The sequence below is a fragment of the Copadichromis virginalis genome, linkage group LG7 (assembly GCF_057382275.1).
Source record: "Copadichromis virginalis isolate Kocher_CV1m ecotype Utaka linkage group LG7, C_Virginalis_male_GT1.1, whole genome shotgun sequence".
Taxonomy (NCBI): domain Eukaryota; kingdom Metazoa; phylum Chordata; class Actinopteri; order Cichliformes; family Cichlidae; genus Copadichromis; species Copadichromis virginalis.
This window is the reverse complement of record NC_140624.1, coordinates 56701733-56716213: the sequence shown is the minus strand read 5'-3', so window position 1 is coordinate 56716213 and position 14481 is coordinate 56701733.

The following is a 14481-nucleotide window of genomic DNA, read 5'->3' as shown; positions in this document are numbered from 1 at the left end:
CACTCTACATCGGCCTTCATTTCTGCAGAACTCTTTCCAAAGTCAGTATGGTTTTGACAAAAAAAACCAAAAACCAAACAAACATTTTATTGACTCAGTCTTTAAAGGTCAGTGAATGGTTTTTATTCATTTACCAGAGTTGATGTGCTTGATTGACCATTCATGTTTCAACAAAAGTAAAAAAGATTTTGATCATTGGAGCATCTTTTGCACAGGTTACTGTTTTGAAAACTGGATTATGAGTGGCGAGAATGACTTTTCTGCTGTGAGAACTGAGTCGAATTGATTGAGTCGAAACGAATTGGTTTTAATAAAGCCTTGAGACTTTATTACTACTTGAGACCAGTAGAGGGAGCTGCTGTCTTAAAAAAGATGAGTCTCGGGTAATTATCACATACAATGATGCCAGTTTAGGGAGCTGGAAGATTTTAGATAAGGAAAGTTGAGATTTTTTCTACCAAACTGTATTGGCATCACTAGAATATTGTATATTGTTATATACCTCAAATTATTTATCATACAATAATACTACTCCGATAACCTTTGGTGTAGGGATTCATTTTTTAAAGGGCAGTACAAGCGCACCCAGAAAATGCTACCTTGCATTATAAATCATTAATAATTGAAGTGATATAATAGAATAGAATAGAATAGAATAGAATAGCTCTTTATTGTCATTGTACATGCAAAATGAAACTGGAAGAGAACAGAAGTATATTTGTATATTTCGGCAAAAAGGTTCTTAGTGCTTTTTAAAAATTAAAAGTAAATTACATGAGAGCAAAAACGCCTTAAAAGACGAGCCTTTTTAAATGTACTATTTATTTTAAGAACAGAATTTAATTCAATAATTAATCAACAATTTAAGATAAAAAAAAAGTCAGTACTTTGTTTAAATGTTGGCACAAGTATGTAGTCAGCAGCATCTAGATTCATTTAGGCATGTGATCAAGATAACATCCTGAGGTTCAAACCGAGCATCAAAATGGTGACGGAAGGTGATTTTAAGGCTTTAAGGCATCATTCTCTCAGAATGGCTGTCACAGTGGAAAGAAAGTATGCAGTACTGACAAGTCTGAACTCACAGGTCGAACTTTGAAGCAGATGATTTACAGCAGCAGAGGATTGCACCGTGGTGCCACTCCTATCAGATAAGAACAGAAAACTGAGTCTACAATTCAGAAGGGTTTACCAAAACTAGGAAATAGAAGACTGGAAAAAAAATTGGATAGTAGGGTCGGAATAAAAGCATGGAGCCATCCTGACTTGTATCAGAGGTTCAGGCTGCTGTTGATGGTGTAATGGTGTGGGGCATGTTTTCTTGCCAATGTTTGAGCCCCTTATTGCCAACTAAGCATCGTTTAAGTGCAACAGCCTACCCGAGTATTGTCTGATGTCTGCTTCCAGTACAATAATGCACCATGTCCCAAACTTTGATAATCTAAAATTGGTTTCTTGAACATGACAATGAGTGCTCAAATGGGCGCCAAAGTCACCAGAGTTCAGTTCAATACGGCATCTTTGTGATGTGGTGAACTGGAGCAGCTGATACATCTGCAGTAACTGTGTGATGCTATTGTATCATGGACGAAAATTGCTGAGGAATTAAGGGAGTTCTGAAGGTAAAAGGGGGTCCTGGCAAGCCACTGATGAGTTTTTGCCTGTAATTGCAAATAGTTAAACATAGTGATTAGGGGGCACTTTTCTAACAAATGCAATGTGAGAGTGCAGTGTGAAGTCACAGTTTATATTTTATGGAGTTCTGTTTTGAAAATATGAAATGAGAATACAGATGAAGCTCATATCAAGACAACTTTACAGTTGTATGAATGTAGAAGTATTGTGATCTCCAGAGCAGTCATTCTTTCTCTCAAAGAGTGCCCAGGTTCTCCAAAGGACACAGAGCTCACACCAGAAACAGCCAGCAAAGAAGATGCTCATGGTGGTGTTATGTAGGCTGGAGAAGATGAAGAGGCAGTGTGTGATAAATTTAACTAAATTCAAATTAAAAGCCTTGCCTCCCTTCCTGTTCATTTTAAACAATACCTTGTTGATGACTCATCTACAATTTGCATTAATAAATATTTTCAGAAGAACTCTCTGTGCACACTTTAATATGCTGTGGGGGGGGGGGGGGGGGGGACAATTAAACAAAGTGTTAATTCAGCTGGGCACTATAGTTTTTAAAACACAGTACTGGGAATTATTTTCAGCAGTGGTTAAATACGTATTTGTTCCTCTTGTATTTCTGAATGTAAGACAGTGACGTAGTAGAGCAATGTGTCTGTTTATGATTAGAGAACCAGTGAACCTCAGGACTAATTTAAACTAAATGTTAAAGTGCCTTTCCACAGATACTATGCAAGATACTTCACATTGAAAAGTGAAGCCACCAGACATTCATTAAACCTGGATTCTTGTTAAGAGGCTAGTTTCACATCACATTAAATAAAAATTAAGTTCAGTTTGTAAAAGTATGGTCATTATTAGAGTGAAAAAAGATTATAAACTATACATTTCACTGTCAGTTTGACTGTCAGATTCACCCTCTCTCAGATGATTTTAAAATACAAAGAAGGTGACAATGAAAAGCTTCTGCTCATTCATGACGCCACTGCATAATTAGAGTCTTTTTGACTCTCGATAATTTACAAAATGAAAATGTTGTATTCAGTGCAGTGTGACTGCAAATGTATCAGGAGAGCCTTTACTGATGTTATAGATAAAGTGAGAAATAGGGGTTTTTTTCTCTTGTAATTTTTGATAATTTGATTTCTTTGTGCAATCAGGACAGTTGCCTCCTGCTGGTCGTTACAAAGAATGCAGATTTTGGGGTGAAATCTTTCTGGTAGGAAAAAACCCAAGCTTAATTATCACTCAATCGTTGCTGCACTGTCAAACAAAACAAACAAACAAATAAACAAAAACAACTTTTATTTACATCATACATTAACTAGGTAATTATTTTTCTATGTATTGAAATTTTAAACACCTTCGTTGCAGTCAAATACAATTCTTGTTTCATGGACTGGGGGATACAAGATCAATACCAAACCTAAAACACGTAATAAATATAGATTGTTCTACTAAAGGTAGATGTAAGTATATGTTTTTATTCATTTATTTATTTTTTATAGAACAACTCAAGGAACACAACTTAAAAAGCTGAGCAGCCATTCAATTTTATAGGATACACTTAAGCATTTATGATACCATAAACAAATGTGGCAGCTCTCCACATCCTTGAAGCTATAACCACAGAGGGTATGGCCTTATTTCTTGAAAAGCAATTGATGATTGACTTTTATGTAGATCTAAAAATGTATTCTCTTGATTATTTTTGCATACTTACAATACATGCCTGTGGTTGACTGTGGTTTGGCACTTGTATTTTGTAATAAATATGAAGACATATATTACATTTTTTTTCTTATTACCTTTTTAGTGTCTCTACAGTGTAATTTTAAGACATCTGCCTTACACACAAAAGATCTCCAGTTTAAAACTGAGAGGAAACACAAGACCTTGGGAGGGTTGCGTCAGAAATGGCATTTGGTGTGAAAATCTGTGCCAAATCAAAGCTGTAGATCCATCATCACTCAATTCAGTTCAGTTTAGTTTAATTCATATAGTGCCAAAATCACAACAACACTCACCTTAAGGCATTTTATATTATAAAGCAAAGACCCTACAATAATAGAGAGAAAAACTAAACGAACAGAAAATCGTTCATGAAAAGCGAGTGGCAACTGGGGGAGGGAAAAACTCCTTTTTAACAGGAAGAAACCTTCAGCAGACCCAGGCTCAGGGAGGAGCCATCTGTCATGACTGGTTGGGCATGAGGGGAGGAAAACATCAACTTTTTCAAGTACAATATTTGATCTTGCCTGATCGGCACTCAGCTTTGGACATCTAACTCTTTTGTGATAGAAGTGAGGTGCTCCAAATATATCAGCCTTCCATTCAGCAGTCTTCAGTCCTAAGCTTTTAGCCATCATGCAACAACACATCAGTCCACAGTAGACTTCTTCACACTGTCCCCCTTTTCACCCCATCATTAGCAACACCCTTTTGCTCTGCCCCCCACACAGATGGACAGGCACAGAAACACATCCCCTTGCTTCATCCTATCCCTGAGTTGTCGGCCATCGCTGTCTCTTGTTTCCCCAGCAACGGCAGCCTGCCCTGCCAGACCTGAGTGTGCTTTCTTCTGTTTGCTTTGGTTTCTGGAGGATTTATGGGCCCACATTATTTTGCTGGTGTTGTGTCTAGGTGTGTAGATGAATATTGGGGTTCAGGGAATACACTGCTGCATGTTCTACAGTAAGAATGCAATTACATTTTTGAAAGCAATTATGTTTCTATAACAAGATGCAAACTCTGGTTATTTAATCAAAGTTCTCTGACATTTGAGTGTCATAGGAAATGTACTCCTTAGCTTGGAAATGCTGATTGAACCCAGACAGACTATGCTTGCATACATATTTGTGCAGATAATTCGCATTATTTTACATACCAATATTCCATGTAGTGCAGCTTCTGCAAGCAGGAGATCTATTTTGCAATCATGGATAATTCATGACGTGCACAGACACTGCATATGAAAGTCCTCTGAAGATGTTTTGGGGCAGGGAAACTCCCCTTTCTTCCACTTACTTTCACTTAGTTAATGCCTGGCTTTTTGTGTTTACTGCCTGGAAATTCACACATTGAAGTAATGTCAAATACATGACTCACTTAAATCAGCCAATGGTGTTCATGTTTTTCCTCCTGCAGTTTTGTTCAGATGTGGAATGAACAGTGTTGACATCTCTACCCAACTGAATCAAGGGGTGATCTACAGAAAGATAGAGTGGTGGCTGTTTATTTAATTTGGTTTTCTTTATTGGCGACAAATATTAAGACACAATATAGGGCAAAGAATACAGCCGCAAATAAGAAAAAGGGTTTGTAGTATCCTCTTACATCTGCCATAAAACTAACAACATTTCATAAAAAGAACATTACACCAACAGTCAGACACGGTGGTGGTAGTATGATGGTCTGGAGCTACTCTGCTGGATTCATGAGAACTGCTACTCATTGGATATTTGCTCTTTTTCAGACCATTCACTGCAAACCTATCTGGATGTACAGGAAACACAGGAAGTTAGTAATTTAAACACAAAATTAAAGTGATTGCTAAGGTTATTAAACAGTTTTTTTCAAGAACATTTTGTTTTTTGTTTTCTCTTTCCAGCAGTTTTTTTTACCATTTGGGTATCCATACCCTTTTGATCGATCGCAGATGCTCACAGCCCTGTTGCCAGCTTGATTATTTGTACCAGATTTCATAAATTGGAAAATACATGACCCACTGAAACATTCTTACCCTGTGCTACTTAAGTCAGCAGGATTTTGCAGGAATGCTTATGCACTTTAAAAATCCAAAGTTTGTTTGTAATGGATTGTTTTCCCAATGCTGTGTTGATACTTATATCTAAACACTAATTTGCCATTGACAGTGATGTGTATGCCTGTCATGTTAGTTGTCAGCACGTTGTGCACTCTGAGCTGACCCGTGAGGGCACATATGATTAACAGCCTGCACTGTAATTGCACCGATTCGACTGCCAATTAAAATTCCCTGTCAAATCTGAAGGTCTGTGCTCAAGTTCCAAGCCTGAAAGGTCTGAGCAGTTCTCTGTAAGGACAAAGGGGCCAATCGAATTACCATCCATTTTACTGATTTCATTGCCACAGTAGAGGCCACAGGAGCAGAGCATCTTCAGCAGGTAATGGTTTCTGGCAACGATGGGCCCCTTTGTCTAGTTCACTGGAGCTGCAACATCACCCCAGGGTTTTATTGGCAGTTAGAGCAATCATTTCTCCTCTTGATGTCATTTGATGAAAAAAAAAGTTATGCTTTAGTTAACCTCATTTGCTGCTCTTTTGTGCATAAAAAATCTAGGCTATTGTATGTCTGCTCAACCAAACAATGTCCTGTGTAACTGCATAGGTCATTTCAATGTGAAATGGGATCATTTAGAAATATATGAGAGAGATTTGCTTTTATTCAAGCCAGAAATTCACTGAAAAGATGCACTACATAATGGGGATTGTCAGGTAGCAGGCCAGAGACCTTTAATTGGAAGATTAGAAACTGAAAGGAGGAGGAGGAAGAAAAAGAAGAAGAAGGTAGGAGGGGGAGGATGCTGCTGCAGTGTTTAGGGGTGAGAGCAGCGGGAGACCTCTCCAGGGATAGGGTGCTTTACTTTGAAGTGCGTGGTAGGACTGTGCAGCACAAAATCCCCCAGTCCTCAGTCTATCAGGCTTTTCTTTGCTGCTGTATTTGCTCATTATGTTTTCATGGGCTGATTCTCAACGCCTGAGTGGAATCTTTTGGCTCAGGAGAGACAAACTCCAGGGGAATAGGAATGAGGCAGAGACGCTCGTGTATTTTCAGGTCGGCTGTCTACATGGATTGATATGACTGACATCAAAAACGCTAAGATGACATATTAAGAATATGTTACTGTGATTCTTTGATTGAAAACTCACACTGAGCTGCCTTATATGAACCACTCTATCTCAGTTCAGTCTATAACTAGAATAATGAGCCCTGATCATTAGCATCGCTTTATATTTCTTCATGCTCATTTGGCCACATTAAATGTTCTCATCTTGGGTCTTGTCTGAGTGCTCCTGCCTCCTTATCCCGTAAAGCATTTTCTTCAAATTATGTCACACAAATGACAAATGAGAAATCGGTAAAATTATATCTTATTTTAAATTATGCTGAGCAGACAGTTAATGGTCTGAAATGCTGTTCGTCACAACCTTCATTGTTAGTCTTCAAATCATTGTCTTTGTTTACTTTAATATCCGTCAAATGCACTGATTTGCAAAAAGAAAGAAATATTGCTGATGCAAAAATAACATATCAGTTCAGTAAAGTATATTCTCCCTTTTATCATTTTATAATTATGATGATAAAAGTAATTTATATTTTGGATCCAGTTTTCCAATTGAAAATGGATGATGTGTTTTTATTAAAATTATCTTTTCAAAAATTATTTTTATTTTAGTTTTAAGATTTGAGTGCATATACAGTGATTATACGCACTGTGAAAAAGTTTATTTCCATGTATATTTGCAGATGTTTTAATAAATGCTGCACCTATTTTACCAGCAAAATATAAACAAAAAATAAAATAAAAATGACATTCAATTATTCTACATTTAAATTTGACATTTGAAATTATTTTTTTAAAATCTGGGTTTTTGTGTGAATTGCTTAAATGTAAATAATACTTTATTTACATTAAGTACCTATTTTTGGAAATTCAAAATATGAGACATATATGCTTCAATGCCAAACAAAGCATATATATATATATATATATGTATATATATATATATATATATATATATATATATATATATATATATATATATATATATATATATATATATAGGAGGGAGACGAGCTTGGGAGTCACTGCACCTAGTGCTCCGATTACCACGGGGACCACTGTTACCTTCTCCCTCCACATCCTCTCGAGCTCTTCTCTGAGCCCTTGGTATTTCTCCAGCTTCTCGTGTTCCTTCTTCCTGATGTTGCTGTCATTCGGAACCGCTACATCGATCACTATGGCCGTCTTCTTCTATTTGTCTACCCCCACTATGTCCGGTTGGTTAGCCACCACCATTTTGTCCGTCTGTATCTGGAAGTCCCACAGGATCTTAGCTCGGTCATTCTCCACCACCCTTGGGGGCATCTCCCATTTTGACCTCGGGACTTCCAGGTTATACTCGGCACAGATGTTCCTGTACACTATGCCGGCCACTTGGTTATGGCGTTCCATGTATGCCTTGCCTGCTAGCATCTTGCACCCTGCTGTTATGTGCTGGATTGTCTCTGGGGCATCTTTACACAGCCTGCACCTGGGGTCTTGCCTGGTGTGATAGACCCCAGCCTCTATGGATCTTGTACTCAGAGCTTGTTCTTGTGCTGCCATGATTAGTGCTTCTGTGCTGTCTTTCAGTCCAGCTTTGTCCAGCCACTGGTAGGATTTCTGGATATCAGCCACCTTCTCTATCTGCCGGTGGTACATACCGTGCAGGGGCCTGTCCTTCCATGATGGTTCCTCACCTTCCCCCTCTTTCTTGGGTTTCTGCTGCCTGAGGCATTCACTGAGCACGCTGTCAGTTGGGGCCATCTTCATGATGTATTCGTGGATGTTTGTTGTCTCATCCTGGACTGTGGTGCTGACACTCACCAGTATGGTGACCATATTTTGATTTCCAAAAAAGAGGACACTTGGCCTATTCATGAAGAACTTTAATAATGCTGTTTGCTTAAAGACATTTTCGGTTAGCCATTCCGGGTGTCTCTCGTCAACTAGCAGCTGGTTCATTGGTGCTGCCAGATGCTTGTGGAGTGCAGTCAGCTTCTTCAGCCAGTAGGCGTGAACCATGTCAGGGCCTGGTGCTGTCCAACTCTTCATATTGGAGACCCTTTCTTGGATGTCTGCCACTGTGATGGTTACTGGACCCTGTTCGGGGAGGTTGCTGTGGTCTGTCCTCAGATCCACTAGCCACTGAGCATTGCTGTTATGGGTTGCATCCTTCTCCCATATGCTCTTCCAGTATTGTTCCGTATCCAGCCTTGGTGGTGCTGTTCCCATATTGTTCCCCTGCCACTGAGACTACACCTTGGCTGGTTCAGTGGAGAACAGCTGGTTTATTCGCCTTAGTGATGGAGTTTCTACTTTTGTTCTTTTTAGATAACATTTATTGTGCATTTAAAATACCTTAAAACATTTAAATGCATTAATTCATGGTGTGAAGCCCTGATTTTGCTTGTTAATTAAAGAATTAAAGTCATCTTAAGGGTACATGTAAGGTTATTTAGTAAATGAATTCCATTTTTGAGGTACAATTTCCATTTGGCATGCAAATCCCTCAAAATATCTTTTGTTCACATCTGAAAACATTCTAGATTTTAATTTAAAGCAATATCATAATGACTTATTAAATATACCATAAACAATTACTTGTCTTATTCTTTTCAAAATAAATATATTTAAAAATATGATTAATGATATGTTTTCCAGTTATTAGTTGAACCAAGTGATCACTATGTTAAAAATGTGCATTTATTGTTGTGCATGTTTAAAGTTTTTTGATAAAGAGCCAGGTTTTAGGTTGTAGTAAATTCAGCCTGGTGAAGTTTCATTTTCAGAGGCAGCTGATTGCTGATTATTTGGTTTAGCTATAATGAGATGCATTAGAGTGGTGTGGCACAGAAATGTAATACTCCAAGCAATCCTTTCTCCACCAGGCAACTACCAAGTGTGAGCTAAATTTTGGGGAATCTTTTTTTCCTCTAACAGCTATGAAATCTTATCATTTTTACTTCTGAAATTTGTTTTTACTTCTGACAATTGGTGTCTTGTCAGATGATGTTTGCGCAGTTTTTCCACATGATTCCATTGATTTTTCTCTGCCGGCCCATCCAATATCCGCAGCTCTCGTGCCCGTGTTGCACTGCTTGTCACTTATTTTAATATGGCTGTTTTTCATGGTGCGATGATAAAGCCATTATCTACCCTATTCAAAAACTGTCACACGCTGCCACAGAGCGGGTAACAATTAATTTTCTCCAGTGATGATACCTCAGCGAGTCCCTGGTTTGAGATAAAATTTCTTTGTCAGCTTTTATATGAAAATGTATATTTCACAAACGAGTGTGCACCATTCAATTTGGCACACATAGCTGTGCTCACAATCCATCTGATTCCCTTCAGTGGGGTCCCAGAGCTGTCAGCTGGTGAGTCAGTGGGATGCTATGGGTTGTGACAAACTGCAGCAGATGATAGCTGAGAGGTGATGGTGAGCGATTGTGGTGCTCTGTTGGCAGCTGAGAATTTGCCATTATATAAGTAATCCACCACATTTCACCTAAATGCAATTTTTTGTGTTTGGCTACACTTTGCAAAAAAGTTAAAATGTGGCTACCATTTTTGTGAAAACACTCAAATTTGGTTTTTTGAATCACACTGCATAAAAAAAAAATTAAAAAAAATACACACAGTAAAATAAAAACCAAAACGTAACTGCTACATAAAAGTTGATGATGGGTCCATGAGTTTAACATATTTAGACCATATTTAGACCACTTGTCATAAAAACAAAGAAACTGTCATGGGACCGAACAGACTCAAGTGCAGACTCAGAGTTCTTAGAATGAAAATCAAAAGTTTATTTACAATCACCAGGTGAAATATATACAAAGTGCGGGGGTCGGGGTTGAATTTCAAGAAAATAGGTCGGGGTTCCACGGGAAGGAGGGGGAAGGTCCATACACAAAGTCACTATCACACACGCCATGCTCCTCTCCAATGTATACTCCACAGTCATCTTCTGCGAAAACACACTCTCACTCCACACCACCCTGCCAAACTCAGGAATCAAGGGAAGGTAAACAGGAGCAGGTCCAGGGTACCTATGTACAGGGAAACACACAGTCAGAAACAAGCAAGTGATTCGTACAGAGCCTAGGATTTGCTGGGGCTGCACTGACTCAGGTTACTCAATGATCCAACGGGGAGAAGTACTGAGCCACTGCCTTAAACAGTGGCCAGAAAACCAGGTTATTGAGCGGCAGGTGGTTAATCACTCCAGGTGTGTGGGCCAAAGGCAGGAACCTGTGACGAGTTCCAGCCAGGCAGGAGATAGGAGAGTGAGATAGAGAGAGCGGAGAAAAACAATAACAACATATGGGCTGACGCTGAGCCAGTCGAAGAGATGCAGGGGTCTTCCGGTTACTCACCAGGCTTGTCAGGATACTGGCGATGAGAGTCCCACAACATTGTCTTATCCAGGACAGCAGCCCGTGGGATCCAGGAGCGCTCTTCAGGGACATAGCCCTCCAACAAATGCTGGAACTCCCTAACCCCGCCTAAAGTCCATGATGCAAGTAAAGGAGCAGGTTGGAAGCCTATCCACGACCTGGGTGGGTGGAGGGATCCTGGAATGAGGGCACAACGGACTGGAGAGAATAGACTTTACTTGTGAGACGTGCAAAACATTGTGTATTCCTCATGTTGCGTGGGAGTTTGAGTCTTACAGAGACAGGATTTACCAGAACTGAGACTTCAAAAGATCCAACATAGTTTGAGGTGAGCTTCTTGGATTCTGAATGTACCGGGAAGAAACGTGTGGAGAGCCAAACCTGGCCGACGGAGTATTCCGGTGCGGGAGCTCGGTGCTGGTCTGCAATGCGCTTGTTGCGCTCCTTGGTGCGCAGCAGCGCTGCCCGAGTGGCCCACCATACCTGCGCAGATGAGACTGAAGAGGCGGAACAGAATGCTCACCTTTGATTCTGGGAAAAAGCAGTGGTTGAAAACCCAAAAGGCCTCAAATGTGGTTAGAGCGGTGTTATAAGCATACTCAATCCAAGGCAGCTGCTCACTCCAGATGACCTGATTGGATGAGGCGACGCAGGGCAGAGTGGCCTCCAGCTCCGTCTGCCTGCTACTCTATGGATGAAACCTAGAAGAGAGACTGACCTTGGACTAAGGAGCAGAACTCCTTCCAGACCTGAGAAGTAAACTGCGGTTCCCGGCCCAAAACAATGTCCTTCCATGAAGGCAAAAAAACCATGGGTGGTGAGTAGCTGCGCAGTCTCTAAGGCAGTAGAAAGCTTGCATAGGGCCACAAAATGTGCTGCTTTGGAGAAATGATCAACAATAGTAAGAATTGTGTTGTTACCTGCTGAGAGGAGTAGGCCGGTGACAAAATCCAGGGCAATGTGTGACCAGAGCCGGGGAGGTGTTGACAGAGGTTGCAATAATCCCGCAAGTGGCTGATTTGATGGCTTGTTCTGGGCTTGAACAAGGTTGAACAGGCAGTCATATATTAGTGGGCATCCCGGGATAGACCAAAAGAAGTGGCACTGCAAGAAGGTAGTGGTGCGGTGTACTCCAGGGTGACAGGTGAGGTGGGCTGTGTGAGCACAGTGAGGTACCTGAGACCGGATGGAGACAGGACTGAAAAGCCGCCCCGATGGACCATTTCCAGGGTTCGAGTTGGTTTGCTGGGCTTCCCGATTCTATTTCCCAGGTGACGGCTCAGATTAAGCAAGAGACAGGAAGTACTGGTGCTGGGTTCTGTTTGTTGTCGGTGACGAAAAACTGGTGTGACAAGGCGTCTGGCTTGACTTTGTGAGATCCCGGCCTGTAGGTAATCGAAAAACAGAAACAGGTGAAAAACAGGGCACATCTGGCTTACCGGGCATTCAGTCGCTTAGCTGACTGCAGTCAGTTTTCTCGGTCAGAATCCAGAAATCAATAGAGTAGTCAGCCATACTTCGTCTTCCTTTTTTAAGGTTTAGCAAACGATGTGCGGCTGCTGTCTTGCTGGAGTCTTTGTCAAACACATTCCTAAACTTAGAGAGAAACTCAGAGTAAGCAATTTCTGGGTTGGCTTTAAGAGCAGTCTGAGCTCACTTGATCGTATAATCACACAGTAATTGCACAAAGAAAGTTATTTGCGCTCCATCTTCCCCGTATGGGTGCCTCTGCTGGCAGAAAAAAGTGAACACGGGGTTTGAAATGCTGCACATTTGTCCAACTCACCTGAAAAAGGTGTGGGTAGGTGCCTCTCCAGAGATGCTGATAAGAAGAGACCTTTTGTCAAAGTGAGATGGAAAACTCCCTTTTAAAATAAAGAGACCTCTGGCAGAACCAGGCTCAAGGAAAGGCAGCCATCTGCAATGACCGCTTGGGTGTGAGGTACGAAGACAGGACAAAGACACGCTGTGGAAGAGAGCTAGTGATGAATAATTAATGATTAAATGCAGTGAGCAGTGTAAAACACAATAGATTTAAATGTATTCAACAGAAAAATGGCAAAAAGAACTGAATAACAAGTAATCTCCAGCCAGCCCACTGTCATGGTTCTAGGTCTTTGACCCAGTGTTTAGTGCTTTGTGTTCTGGACTTGTGTGTTTATTTTTGTTTTGCTTATAGTTAATAGTGGGTTATGTTTCCTTGTTTAGTTTTCTTGTTTTATTTCAGGCAACTCATGTTTATTTTACATCGTTTAGTTCCTTTTGTGTTCCCCTCTTGTCCCTCAGTCCTTTCATTGTGTTAGTTTCTACCTTACCAAGTCGGTCTTGTTGTCATGTCCCATCTGTCACAGTCTTCATGCCTGTGTTATGTCTTTAGTGTCCTGCTAGTCTCCCCAACCCGTCCCTTAGTCTTTTCCTCGCTCTCTCCCTCCGTCTTTTGGGCCGATCATGTCTATCTGTCATGTGTTTGTTACTCTTCCCACATCAAGTTGTGTGTTTTGGTCTGCTTCTCACTTTGTTTCCTGCCTTATTTTGACAGTCCCTCATCTCATGTGCATTGTGTTCAGTTTCACTTCCTCTGTCTTGTTATGCCTGATTTGTTACTCCTGTTATCCCAGCTGTTTCCACTTTCCTGATCACCCTGTTGTGTTGTCCCAGTCTCCCCTTTTCATTTGCTGGAACATCAGTTCATCTCATCTCTAGGTTTGCATGACACTCACACTGAATATGGTGGACTAGGAACTGTAATCAACACATGATTTGTTATTAGTAAATAAAAATGTTAAAATTGAGATTTTATCACTGATAAAATAACAGAAAAATAATTTCTCGCTTAGAACCACTCACCCACCCACACACACAGACAGGCATCTTTTTTCCACTTTTCACCTTTTCCCTGTGTTGCTGTCATTGTCCCGGGTCGCTGACCCAGCGTTCTGAGTTTATTGTTATTACTTTCTAGTTTCTTCTGATTTTGTATTAGTTCTTAGGGTTTGGTTCTTCTGTTTAGTGCTTTATTACTCCTACCTGTGTTCTCCCCCCTGTGCTCTGTTCGTGTCCCTGAGTTTGTGTTGTAAAACAGTCTGTGAGTTTCCTGTTTTACTTTGAAGGTCTGTGTCTCATTGTGTCTAATTATGTTCAGCTGTGTTCCCCTCTGGTGTGTCATTCCTTTGTTATCTTGTGTGTATTTATAGTGTGTGCCTGTCTGTGTTTGTTGTCGGCTCATCTGTGTAAACCTTGGTAAACCTTCGCGTCTCTCTGCTCTCCATTCTCTGTGTCATCTCTGTGTATCTTCCCATGTCCTCATGTTTTCAGGTTTGTTCATTAGTTTTTCCCAGTCTAGGTTTTAGTTGCTCCCTGTTCCTTATTTCCTGTTTTTGTACTTTGCCATCACTATAAGTAAACGCTCACTCACACTCCAGCAAGTATCTGCATTTTGGGTCCTTTTCTCACAACACCACACGACTGCTGCCCCAGCCGTAACAGTTGCTGCTCTTTTCTGTCTTTTGTAGAGTGGTGTGGTGGTCTGCTGACTTTATAGCTTGTGGAAATTCTGATAAAACAACAGGGATTTAAGATGACTATGATTTTATGTTGATGATTTATGTATAAAAATGTATGGTTAGCAGTAGAACCTCTACTTT